The following is a 13,223-nucleotide window of genomic DNA, read 5'->3' on the forward strand; positions in this document are numbered from 1 at the left end:
GGGTGGCTCAGTGGGTTAAAGCCTCTGCCTTTGGTTCAGATCATGGTCCTAGGGTCCTGGGATCGAGTCCCACATCGGGCTCTCTGCTTGGCGGGGAGCCTGCTTCCCTTCCTCTCCCTCTGCCTGCCGCTCTGCCTACTTGTGATCTCTGTCTGTCAAATAAATTTTTTAAAATCTTAAAAAAAAAAAAACTACCATTGTCTTTTAACTTTCACACCAGCTTTATAAGTGGCTGATCCACTACCTTTATTAATTACCTTTTCTGGTAATTTTGGGATTTTTTTGGAATACTGGTAATTCTGGAATTTTTACTTTCATATATATATATACATTTTTTTAAGATTTATGTATTTTAGAGAGGGGGTGGAAATCTTAAACAGGTTCTTCACTGGGTGTGGAGCCTGACACAGGGCTCGATCCCATGACCCTGAGATCACTACCTGAGCTGAAACAAAGAGTCCAACACTTAACTGTGCCACCCAGGTATCCAACTTTCATATATTTTCTTATTAATTAGTGCCTTTCCTTCAGTGTTTAGAGAATTCCCTTTAACATTTCTTACAAGGTTGGTTCAGTGGTGGTGAATCCCTTCAGGTTTTGCTTTTCTAGAATACTCTTCATCTCTCCTTCAATTATGAATGATAACCTTGCCAGGTAGAGAATTCTTGGTCGGCAGTTATTCATTCTTTTCAGTACTTTGAATATGTCATGTCCCTCCTTTATGGCCTGTAGAGCCTCTGGTGAAAAACTTGCTGAAAGCCTTATAGGGTTTCCCCTGATACGTAACAGTTGCTCTTCTCTTGCTGCTCTTAAGATTCTATCCTTAACTTTTTAGAGATTTATTTATTTGAGAGAGAGACAGAGAAAGTGTGTGCTGGTGGAGGCAGGGAGGGGAAGAGTGAGAATCCTTAAGTAGACACCCTGCTGAGTGTGGCACCCGGGGTGGGTGTGGGGAGGGGTACACAATCCCTAGGACCAGAGATCACGACCTGAGCCGAAATCAAGAGTTGGATGTTAACCAAATAAGTCACGAAGGTACCCCACTTCACATAATTTTTTTTTAAAGATTTTAATTTATTTATTTGACAGATAGATAGCACAAGTAGGCAGAGTGGCAAGCAGAGGGAGAGGGAGAAACAGACTTCTCCTGAGCAGGGAGCCCAATATGGAACTCAATCCCAGGACCCTGGGATCATGACCCGAGCCGAAGGCAGCCACTTAACCGACTGAGCCACCCAGGCGCCCTCACATAATTTTTTTAGGCTTTTCTCTCTCTTCTCCTTCTAGGACCCTTATAATGTGAATGTTAGTATGCATGAGATTGTCCCAGAAATCCCTTAAGGTATCCTCACTTTTCACAATTCTTTTCTTCATTTTGCTGCTCTGTCTGGGTGTTTTCCATTTCTTTGTCTTCCAGCTCACACAGTCGTACTTCTGTTTCATCCATGTTGCTGCTGAGCCACTCTAGAGTGTTTTCTATTTCCATTATAACTTCTGTTTGGTAGTTTCTTGTATCTTCTATCTCTCTTTGTTGAAGTTCTCTCTGTGTTCCTTTACTCTTCTGAGATCACTGAGCATCTTTGGTTTAGGGATGTGGTTGCTATGTGTGAAGGGTGGAGCTCAAGGCACTCACCCGGCCTGGTTGTAGTTCAGCCGCTGTACAGGGAGGGAGGGGTTTGGACCGCTTGACTTTCCTAGTTGTGGCTTTGGTCTTTGTGTGGGGTGGGTTGGGGCTCAGGGCGTTAACCCAACCCTTTTGCTGCTGGGATGCTGAGCAGGATGGGTGGAGCGTGAGGCACTTGCCTAGCCCCGTTATGACATGGGGTAGGAAAGAGCACACCCTCTGGTGCTAGCAGGCTAGAGAGAGGGCACCAAAAATAGAACCAGTCAGTTCAGTCACTGGCAAGTTAGGATGAGATTGCAAAAATGGCATCCACCAGTATTTCTGTCCCCAGATCAAGTCCCTGCAGGTTCCTGCCTCTCTAGCAGGAAACTAGTAAGTGGTTCTCCCTCACTTATGGTCTAGGTGCTTTTCAATCTGTTGCTTTTGTGCTGGATCTCGGAATGAATGCTTTTGCACGAAAGCCCTTTAAGAGCAGGATCTCCATTCCCTGCAGTTCTAGGATCCTCCTAGTATTAAGTTCCATTGATTTGCAGAACCAGACATTTTGGGGCCTTGTTATTCTGGTGCGTGCCCCAAGGGTTGGGGTGCCTCATATGAGGCACAATCCTTTCATGATTTGAGTGTTCTGCCCTTGGGGGTTCCCTCCGACTATGGGGTAACCCTGACTGGCTGCTCCTCCTACCCTTCATGATGCCTCTTTTGTCTTTTGTTTTGGAGGCTACTGTTTATCTAGCTCTTGGGTGCTTTTCAGAGGAAAATTATTCCCGACATAGCTGTAAACCTGCTGTGTCTCTGGAAGAGGGGAGTTTAGGGTCTTCCTATGCTACTCTGAGCCCCTTATCACTGTGATCTCACTTTGTATTTCCCTAATGAAGCTGAGGGTCTTTTAATGTGCTTATTTGCCATCTGTGTATCATCTTTGGTTAAGTACCTGATCAAATCTTTTGTTCCTTTTAAAAATATATTTAATATTTATGGAATATATTTATTTTCTTATTATTGTTTTTTTTTTAATTTTTTATTTTTTATAAACATATATTTTTTATAAACATATATTTTTATCCCCAGGTCTGTGAATCACCAGGTTTACACACTTCACAGCACTCATCAAATCACATACCCTCCCCAATGTCCATAATCCCACCCCCTTCTCCCCAACCCCCTCCCCCCGGCAACCCTCAGTTTGTTTTGTGAGATTAAGAGTCACTTATGGTTTGTCTCCCTCCCAATCCCATCTTGTTTCATTTATTCTTCTACCCACTTAAGCCTCCATGTTGCATCACCACTTCCTCATATCAGGGAGATCATATGATAGTTGTCTTTCTCTGCTTGACTTATTTCGCTAAGCATGATATGCTCTAGTTCCATCCACGTTGTTGCAAATGGCAAGATTTCATTTCTTTTGATGGCTGCATAGTATTCCATTGTGTATATATACCACATCTTCTTGATCCATTCATCTGTTGATGGACATCTAGGTTCTTTCCATAGTTTGGCTATTGTGGACATTGCTGCTATAAACATTCGGGTGCATGTGTCCCTTTGGATCACTACATTTGTATCTTTAGGGTAAATACCCAATAGTGCAATTGCTGGGTCATAGGGCAGTTCTATTTTCAACATTTTGAGGAACCTCCATGCTGTTTTCCAGAGTGGCTGCACCAGCTTGCATTCCCACCAACAGTGTAGGAGGGTTCCCCTTTCTCCGCATCCTCGCCAGCATCTGTCATTCCCTGACTTGTTGATTTTAGCCATTCTGACTGGTGTGAGGTGATATCGCATTGTGGTTTTGATTTGTATTTCCCTGATGCCGAGTGATATGGAGCACTTTTTCATGTGTCTGTTCGCCATCTGGATGTCTTCTTTGCAGAAATGTCTGTTCATGTCTTCTGCCCATTTCTTGATTGGATTATTTGTTCTTTGGGTGTTGAGTTTGCTAAGTTCTTTATAGATTCTGGACACTAGTCCTTTATCTGATATGTCGTTTGCAAATATCTTCTCCCATTCTGTCAGTTGTCTTTTGATTTTGTTAACTGTTTCCTTTGCTGTGCAAAAGCTTTTGATCTTGATGAAATCCCAGTAGTTCATTTTTTCCCTTGCTTCCCTTGCCTTTTGCGTTGTTCCTAGGAAGATGTTGCTGCGGCAGAGGTCGAAGAGGTTGCTGCCCGTGTTCTCCTCAAGGATTTTGATGGATTCCTTTCGTACATTGAGGTCCTTCATCCATTTTGAGTCTATTTTTGTGTGTGGTGTAAGGAAATGGTCCAATTTCATTTTTCTGCATGTGGCTGTCCAATTTTCCCAGCACCATTTATTGAAAAGGCTGTCTTTTTTCCATTGGACATTCTTTCCTGCTTTGTCGAAGATTAGTTGACCATAGAGTTGAGGGTCTATTTCTGGGCTCTCTATTCTGTTCCATTGATCTATGTGTCTGTTTTTGTGCCAGTACCATGCTGTCTTGATGATGACAGCTTTGTAATAGAGCTTGAAGTCCGGAATTGTGATGCCACCAACGTTGGCTTTCTTTTTCAATATCCCTTTGGCTATTCGAGGTCTTTTCTGGTTCCATATAAATTTTAGAATTATTTGTTCCATTTCTTTGAAAAAGATGGATGGTACTTTGATAGGAATTGCATTAAATGTGTAGATTGCTTTAGGTAGCATAGACATTTTCACAATATTTATTCTTCCAATCCAGGAGCATGGAACATTTTTCCATTTCTTTGTGTCTTCCTCAATTTCTTTCATGAGTACTTTATAGTTTTCTGAGTATAGATTCTGTGTCTCTTTGGTTAGGTTTATTCCTAGGTATCTTATGGTTTTGGATGCAATTGTAAATGGGATTGACTCCTTAATATCTCTTTCTTCTGTCTTGCTGTTGGTGTAGAGAAATGCAACTGATTTCTGTGCATTGATTTTATATCCTGACACTTTACTGAATTCCTGTATAAGTTCTAGCAGTTTTGGAGTGGAGTCTTTTGGGTTTTCCACATATAGTATCATATCATCTGCGAAGAGTGATAATTTGACTTCTTCTTTGCCGATTTGGATGCCTTTAATTTCCTTTTGTTGTCTGATTGCTGAGGCTAGGACCTCTAGTACGATGTTGAATAGCAGTGGTGATAATGGACATCCCTGCCGTGTTCCTGACCTTAGCGGAAAAGCTTTCAGTTTTTCTCCATTGAGAATGATATTTGCGGTGGGTTTTTCATAGATGGCTTTGATGATATTGAGGTATGTGTCCTCTATCCCTACACTTTGAAGAGTTTTGATCAGGAAGGGATGTTGTACTTTGTCAAATGCTTTTTCAGCATCTATTGAGAGTATCATATGGTTCTTGTTCTTACTTTTATTGATGTGTTGTATCACATTGACTGACTTGCGGATGTTGAACCAACCTTGAGAAAGTTCTTTATATATTCTGGACAAAAGTCCCATATCAGATATATGATGTGCAAATATTCTCTCCCAGTCTACGGCTTATTTTTTTATTCTCTTAACAGTGTTTTATAAAAAGTACCTGTTTTTAATTTGATTTTTTTCTTTTCTGAATCATGTTTTTAGTGTTGTAGCTAAAAAATGTATGATTAATCTAAGGCCACAGAGATAATCTACCATGTTTTCTTCTAGATATTTCATAGTTTTGTTTTTTACATTTAAGTCTATGATGTGCTCTGAATTAATTTCTGTATATGCTGGGAGATAGGAATCAAAGTTCTCTGTCTTTGGCATAAAAGTACGTGACTGTTCCAACACCATTTGTTGGAAAGGTTATCTTTTCTCTGTGGAGCTGCCTTTGTAACCTTATTGTAGATCAGCTGACTACATACATGTGGATCTACTTCTTGACTCTGTATTTAGTTCCCAGAAAAGAATGAGCCAGGAAAGAGGAAGTCCTAAATTCTGTGTATGAACTCGGCCCAAGTCTCTGGTGACCCCCTAAATGATGCATATGCAAGGAGAATCCCAACAGCCCCGCTACGGGAAAAAAACCAACAAAAAACAAAACAAAACAAAACAAAAAACCAGAACTGAGATTTCACTTGCTGCTCACCACAGGAAAGAGAGTGTGCAAAAGTGAGTTCAGCAAAGTTAGTTGCTAAAATAAAACAGGACTGTTAAGAGGAAACCTCACAGAATCCAGAGTTCCATATTCAACAAAAATATCCTTTAACAATGAAGGCAAAATTGTCACCAGCAGGCACACACTACGAAAAATGCTAAAAGAATTTCTTCAAGGCTGAAGGGAAGGGATACCAGATAGAAACTTGGATCAGAGGAATGAAAAGCATTAGAAATGTTAAACATGTAGATAAAAACCAAAGATTTGTTTTTCCTCCTGCTTTCTTAACTATTCAAAGTAATATTTACAGTACTATGTCAAGGGGCCTATCATGGACATATTTATAATACATATGACAATAGCATAAAAGATGGGGAAGGATAACTATCACAACATTATTACATTTCTATACATTATAAGAGAGGTGTACAATCTTAACTTGAGCTCCATGGAGATGTTAAAGTTATTGTAATTCCCACAGCAACCATTAAAAAAACATAGTTTTAGCTCAAAAGCCAATATGAAAATTAAAAAGGAACTCTAAAAATACTCAACTAGCCTAAAAAGAAGTAACAGAGAAACAAACAAAAAAAAAAAGAGAGAGAGAGAGAGAGAGAGATGGGACAAACCAGAGCAAAGAGTAAAACAGTAGATCAAAATCTTACTTTATCAATGGTTACCTTAAATGTACATGGACTAAACTTTATGATAAAAAGAGACTGACAGAACGGATTTTAAAAGTCTAAAAACGTCATGCCTATAAGTGACCTACTTTAAATATGAAGGCATAAATAGGATGGAAGTAAAGGGACAGAAAAAGGTCCGGCAAACAAGAAGCCCGAGGTTGAAATGACTACACTAACGCAAGGGAAAAAAATAAACAAGGAAGGAAGGAAGGAAGGAAGAAAACTAAAAAAGATGTGTTAGGTAGATACACTTGCATGTAAAATGACCTGTTTCACTACAGAATATTAAAACATGGCTCCTAGATTTTTTCAAAATATGAGTTTCATTTCAAATTATTTATTCATATAAAATAAAATCTGTCCACAGTAAACTAATTCTAAGATACCAGTACCATATTGCCCTTATAACAGTATGATGTACAAACTCTGAACATTAGCGTTAATGATTTGAAAGATCCTTTATGCATGAGACTTTAAAATATTTTCATGCAGAATTATTTTTTCTTCATCTTGAAGAATTTCTTTCAACCTATTATTCCTTGACATTATGAGCACCTTAAACTCCCACACGTTCCCTCCAAATTAAGAAAATTATAAGCTAAGAAAATCTTTTACAAAATGTAGCAAAAGGAAAAGAAAAAGTGCTCAAAATTTTAACTTAATATTCACGAACATTTTTGATTGAGTCTAGACTCTATCTAGTCCCACATTCTACTACCAAATTTGTAAGCTGTCACCCAATATCCACTTAACTGCCTGGTAATTTTCTTTTGAAACTGAAATGTAATATCAAACATAAAAAAAACACTGTCCATCCAACAGCCTCTAACTGAGATGTTAAAGAAATGGCATTAGAATGAATTCTTTCACTGGGTCATAATTTAGTTATGAAAGTAAAGCAATCATTTAGCTTTAACTAGAGAAAATGTGATAAAAATACTAACTTGTCTATAACTGACAATGAATGAATATGGAGTTAATACCCTACACGCCCATATGGCAAAACGAAACTAATCCAACAATTATCCAGCACCAGGTCAAAGCACAACATAACACTAGTAAGATCAACCTGGAATATAGCTCTTCTTCTCAAAAACAAACCTCTTCATTGTCAGATACAACACTAGAGACAGAAAACAAAGACACCACAGAATGAGAGCCCTCTTGTTCATCTATTCACTTATTCATATCTTTTTTCTGCATGGAGAAGTCAAGATAGCACAATAATAACTTGTATTTTAAAAGATGCTGGGCCCTTGGACTAAGGCAGTCTCAAAATCAGTGCTAATATCTATTTTGAACTGAGTGGAGTACAGAGCCTAATCTCTTTCCACTGTACCTAACTGTTCCTAATGACTAATGCACAAGAAATATTAGTAAATAAAGGGTATATAATCAATGCTATATAAAGGAAACTAAATAATAAGAGTCCAAAGAATATCAATATCAAAATTAATACATTTAATATAAAATCAGCCAAATGCAGAGACAGAATATCCAAATATACTCAATAAAAAATGATTCAGCAACACTACAACTGTTGTCCCTGCTCTTTCAAGCTCTCCTGAATTATAAACATTAGGAAAACACCTGGCTTACAGCCAGTAAAAACAAATCTCTAAATTCAGACAAGATAAAACTTGAATCAGGAAGTTCAAAGACAATGTTAATCACATACACAAAGTAATTTCCTACATCAGAAGCAGATTTACTATTAAGTCCCATAATCAAACAAGTTGAAATTTTCAAATCAAATGCACTTTTGAGAAACAATTTTGGGTGGGGTTGGGTAAATTAATGGTATCAATGCTGGGGTGCTTTATATTACCTATTCTTGCTCCAAAGCTCCTGGCAGCAATTTGTTAAATAACTAATGTTAGAATCCAAAATTCATTTACTTATTTAAGAACTCCTGCCAACTGTATATGTGACAATACTTCCTTAATAATATATTGCTACTTCTATATTGTCTTCTAAATGAAATTGCTTAAGGATATCAGGAATTCAGAGTCAAACCTGTTTATATTTTTATATAAACAATATTTACCTTCCAGCTTCTAACTGGGAGAAAAACCGATGAAGGAAATACTTTATCCAATCTGTCCATACTCAGTTTAACAATTAAGATGGAACCAGAAAATGAGAGTTCTAAAACTGCAAGTTTCTATACAAACATTATTTCACCACACTATTACTACTCTGAAGAACTCTTAACAGATGAACTCTTAACCATGAAAAGTGCTTTTGTTCCTAATTTTTTTTTCTAATTTAATTCCTGGTTTGATTACTTGAATGCTCTTATATTTAAAAAGACTGTAAATTCTAGACTAACATATTTTATGTGAAAGTTACCTTAGAACTGACTTCTAGTCTAAGTACTTCTTAACGTTCCTTTGAGGGACTTAAAAAAAAAAATTCTGGGAGGGGCAGGAAAGGGAGGATCTCCAGAGATTTCGACATAACTAGTCCTCGACAGAGCTATTCTAATGTGTAGCCAGTGCTGAGACTCACTGATCCAGTGGAACCCCTTATTTTAAAGAGAGAATAAATCATTTGGCCAATGAGAGGGAAGAGAGGTCGAGAGGGAATGAGTATAGCAGGTGTGAAAACTGAGACTGTAAGTACGTAGAACAAGACCCTTAAGATCTGAACGTCTAACTGCATTTGGATAAGTCAGGAAGGTCTTCAAGGATGAATAGGAGTTTGCAGGCGCAGACTTTTTCTCATCACACGCGGACGGTGCTAGTGCAGAATGGGCAGGCCGGGGAGTGGCAGAAGATGAGTCTGGCGTGGTAAGTCAGAGCACAGCTGCGAAGGAATGTGCACCGTAAGGGACAGTGATATGAACAGACTTGTAGTTTAGAAAGATAATTCTGGCAGAGGCTGGTTACTGATAAAATCTCATGCTGAAATGCAGAGGGACGAGGTTAAGACTGTGGAAATGCAGAATGGGCAATAGGTTCAAATAATATTTAAGTGGCAAAATGTCAAGGCTTGATGACTGCCTCATTCCAAAGGTAAACAATGAGCTGAGGGTGGCTGAGATTTCCAGACGTGGGCGGACAGAAAAGCTGGTGGTATCATTCGATAAGGCAGGGAGGAGTAGTGGTGAAGAGCGTTCACTCTGAGAAGGGACAGGCTCCTAGGAGGGAACCTGGGAATAGGGGGGTGAGGGTTGGGGGGCCACTAGAGAGACAGCTACTGGGATTTAGGCAAAGCAATTAACTTCTCAGGGATCCCGTTTCCTCACTTACAAATGACAAATAAGTAAAAGAAAATGGAATAATATTTCCATTTCTGCTCCTCTTGGCATTAAGTTTATGCTAGGCTTTCCTTAATTTTACTCTAATGACTTTTCTGTTGTCAGAGTGTATTCTCATTCTACAGATGAGAAAACCCAAGCTTGGAAAGATAAAGCAACTGCGAGAGACCAGGGTCAAAGCCAGGATTTCACCTTCGAAGACCATATTCCTTCCCCAGTAACGTGACATTTATGTGCCAAATGTGAGTGAGTCAGAGTAAGTAACTGAAAGAGAAGCATTATGTTGGGGGGGGGGGGGGAGGGTGCTGAGGAAGAGGGAGATGGAGCCGTCAGAACAAATCTTCAGTGAGCACACTGAAGGCCCAGGGCATTAGGCACTTTGCTGGGCACTGGGGTTCCAATAACAACTCGGTCATAACCCCTGCAGCTCCTAGAGGTAAAGACCTCGTCAATCAGGCAGTTACAACACAACATTAGCATTGGGCAGAAGCAGGCAAAGCATACCTGCTTTGTAGCAGATGAAGGCAACACTCTTCCTCCTACTGTTCCCCTTCAGCGAACCCTGAGGGCGTAGCTGGAATTGAACTCCAGACCGGAAGAAATGAAATCTACAGCCGTGGATGTACTGCACAGAAACATGGCATGCTTCTGACAGCAGCTTAAAACTCTTCCAAATCAACAGCTTTTCTGAGTATGGTTTTCGTTTGCAGCAGTTGGATTTTTATGGGCAGTCATTAAATACACAGCGAAAAGGTACTATAGATATACCAAAAACGGACAATAGGCTGTATAGAAAAAATTATGTAACTGCTTTCCTATGCTTGAGGTGGCTCTTATAGCTCAAGATATGTCGACAGGGGATTTATTTTTTAACTTGTTTACTGAAGATTTGTTCCAACTGAACATAACACAGAGCAAACTGTATCCTTAACAGCCTCCAAAAAGATGCATTCTTAAGTACTGTAACTAATACTTAAGTAAACACTGTTTTTGAAATATTCATTTTGACACACTTATAAATCAAAATTTGAATTAGCAGAAGTTTAAAACACACGTGGCTTTTAAATTACTATATAAAAAGACATAAAGAGCTAGAAAGTATTATGCTCCAAGGCAAATAGCCAAAATGTCTTTTTTTTTTTTTTTTTTAAAAAAAAGCTTGAACAACTTCATTTCCCAAGTTTATTCAAAATGAATGATTCTGAGAGAATAAGAACTGATTGGAAGATTAATTTTAAACTGAGATGATTTCCATACTTAGCAAATACTGGGTTAAAAACAAATTCTAATTTTGTTGACTCATAAATTAGCATTTGATTTACATGTTACAAAGTAAATATTTGTAAACAGACTAAACAAATGTCTTATTTAACAGATAAAAAAAGACACTGTACTCCTACTTCCAGGTTCTGTAAGGCAGAGAGGGAAACGAGGAAGGGAAAGGAAAGGCCGAGGGAGGTCTCTTCTATTTTCTAGCTCTTTATTCTCTGGGATACTAGGAATCAGTAGAATTTAAATTTAAACAAGGTGTTTTACTAAATTTAGAAGTATCACAAACACACACAAAAAGCTAAAGTTTAATTTACCTAAGATCTCATGGCTAGTTAAGTAGCAGATGGGACCAGGTAGCTAGTTATCAGGTAGGTAGTTGGTAAACTGAAAAGACTCAGTTAAAAGAGGAGTTGTTGGCCTCTATGTAGAGGACAAACTGATGGTTGCCAGAGTTTGCCAGAGGGTGGAGGGGTATGGGAGGTACAGGCTTCTAGTTCTAGAATGATTAAAACACAGGGATGAAAGGGCCAGCATCAGGAATAGAGTTGATGGTAGTAACTGCACTGTACGGTGACAAGACAGCCGTACTTGCAATGAGCCTAGAGTTGTCGCCCAGAGTGTAGAACTGCTGAATTGCTATGTTAGACACCTGAAACTCATGTAACAACACTGTATATTAGCTATACTCAAACATTCTTTTAAACAAGAGGAGTCGTTAAAGATAATACACATAAATCTTGACACCTTCTCTTTTAAATCAGGGTCTATAAATGTCCTCTGGTTTTGCCAGTCTTCCACTACAGGGGCAAGGCCTTCTCTTTCCACATGTATCAGCTGTCTGGCGTAAACCACCACGGTCTATGAACTTGAGTTTCAATTTTTTATAAAGTAGAACAAAAATTTAAAGGATTTTAAGAACTATATTTTTACAATTTTTAATCCAGTTTTCCCATTTCTCTCACACACCTGATTCAATAGTATTAAGTAAATGACTTTGTGTTTCCAAATATTTAACTTTTTTTGCACTCGTATTTCATCACTTTATGTAACATTTAGTTAAACTATGTAATTATGATTACTCCTGCTACTGGCATAAACGGATTTGGAAATAAACACAGCTGATTTTGGGTTAGCATACAACTTCATCAGTGAGAACAGAAATGCATACCAGACTTCAGTGTCACCTCCTATCCCAAGACAAAGGGCCTGGAGAAGGTCGGTAAACCAGCACACTGGACCAGTGGAGAAGAGATAAAAGAAGTTCTACCACAAAGCATTTTAAAGATTTATGTTGATGCCAAAGGCATCTCAAATTAGAAACTTGGGCCTTTTTCAGTTTCCTCATGTTTGTTAATAAAAATTACAATTTAGATATTATTTTGTAATCGTCTAACTTTAAGCAAAATATGTTAATACTGTACTTTGAGACAAATGTTCAGAATACATGCCAAATGAAAGTTCATATTCAGAGTACCATTAACAGCACCCTAGCAACTCTACGACTATAAATCAGTTTCTACTGCCACTGTTAAATAGGAAATCTATTCTCATTTTATCACAGTCCTTCAGAATACTTGTGAATTCTTCTCTACATTAAATACACTTTGGCACTGGGGCGCCTGGGTGGCTCAGTGGGTTAAAGCCTCTGCCTTCGGCTCAGGTCATGATCCTGGGGTCCTGGGATTGAGCCCCTCATTGGGCTCTCTGCTCAGCAGGGAGCCTGCTTCCCTTCCTCTCTCTCTGCCTGCCTCTCTGCCTACTTGTGATCTCTGTCAAATAAATAAATAAAATCTTTAAAAAAATAAAATAAACACACTTTGGCACATATCATAAAAGAACAATGTCAATCATCTGTGAAAATTTTATTAGTTTTACGACAGTAGTGGATAAGGAGTTTGGAGTTTTTCTCAACTAATTGAGATAAAATTCACATTCCATGAAAGTCACCACTTTCCATGAAAGTCAATGATTTTTAGTATATTCACAAGGCACGCAACTCTCACTAATTCCGGACATTTTTACCACACTTAAATCGCGTGTACATGAGCAGTCATCTCCTTGTCTCCTCTCCCTGCAGCTCCTGGCAACCACTCATCTACTTTCTGTCTCTATTTGCCTATTCTAGACATTTCATGGAGAGTAAGAGGCCTCTGTGGGGAGCTCCTCTCACTTAACATAATGCTCTCAAAGATTCAGCCATACTGTACCAGGTGTCAGTATTCGTTTCCTTGTTTTAGATAAGTAGTATTCCATTGTATGGATTTACCACATTTTGTTTATCCATTCACCAGTGATGGACTCGATTGTTTCCACTTTCTG

At 38.6% G+C, this 13,223-nt stretch overlaps 1 protein-coding gene and 1 long non-coding RNA gene across 7 annotated transcripts in view; one reads left to right on the forward strand and one right to left on the reverse strand.

Annotated features, from left to right (window-relative positions):
* The window catches only part of MRTFB (myocardin related transcription factor B), a 261,518-nt gene that overhangs the window by 124,913 nt on the left and 123,382 nt on the right, over positions 1 to 13,223 (reverse strand). The gene's annotated exons all lie outside the window — the stretch shown is intronic.
* LOC131819707 (uncharacterized) lies at positions 8,847 to 12,276 on the forward strand. The gene is made up of 3 exons (XR_009349301.1): positions 8,847 to 9,162; positions 9,738 to 9,874; positions 10,189 to 12,276. It is a non-coding gene; the product is annotated as an uncharacterized LOC131819707 (long non-coding RNA).

This window comes from Mustela lutreola, chromosome 17 (genome assembly GCF_030435805.1).
Source record: "Mustela lutreola isolate mMusLut2 chromosome 17, mMusLut2.pri, whole genome shotgun sequence".
NCBI lineage: Eukaryota > Metazoa > Chordata > Mammalia > Carnivora > Mustelidae > Mustela > Mustela lutreola.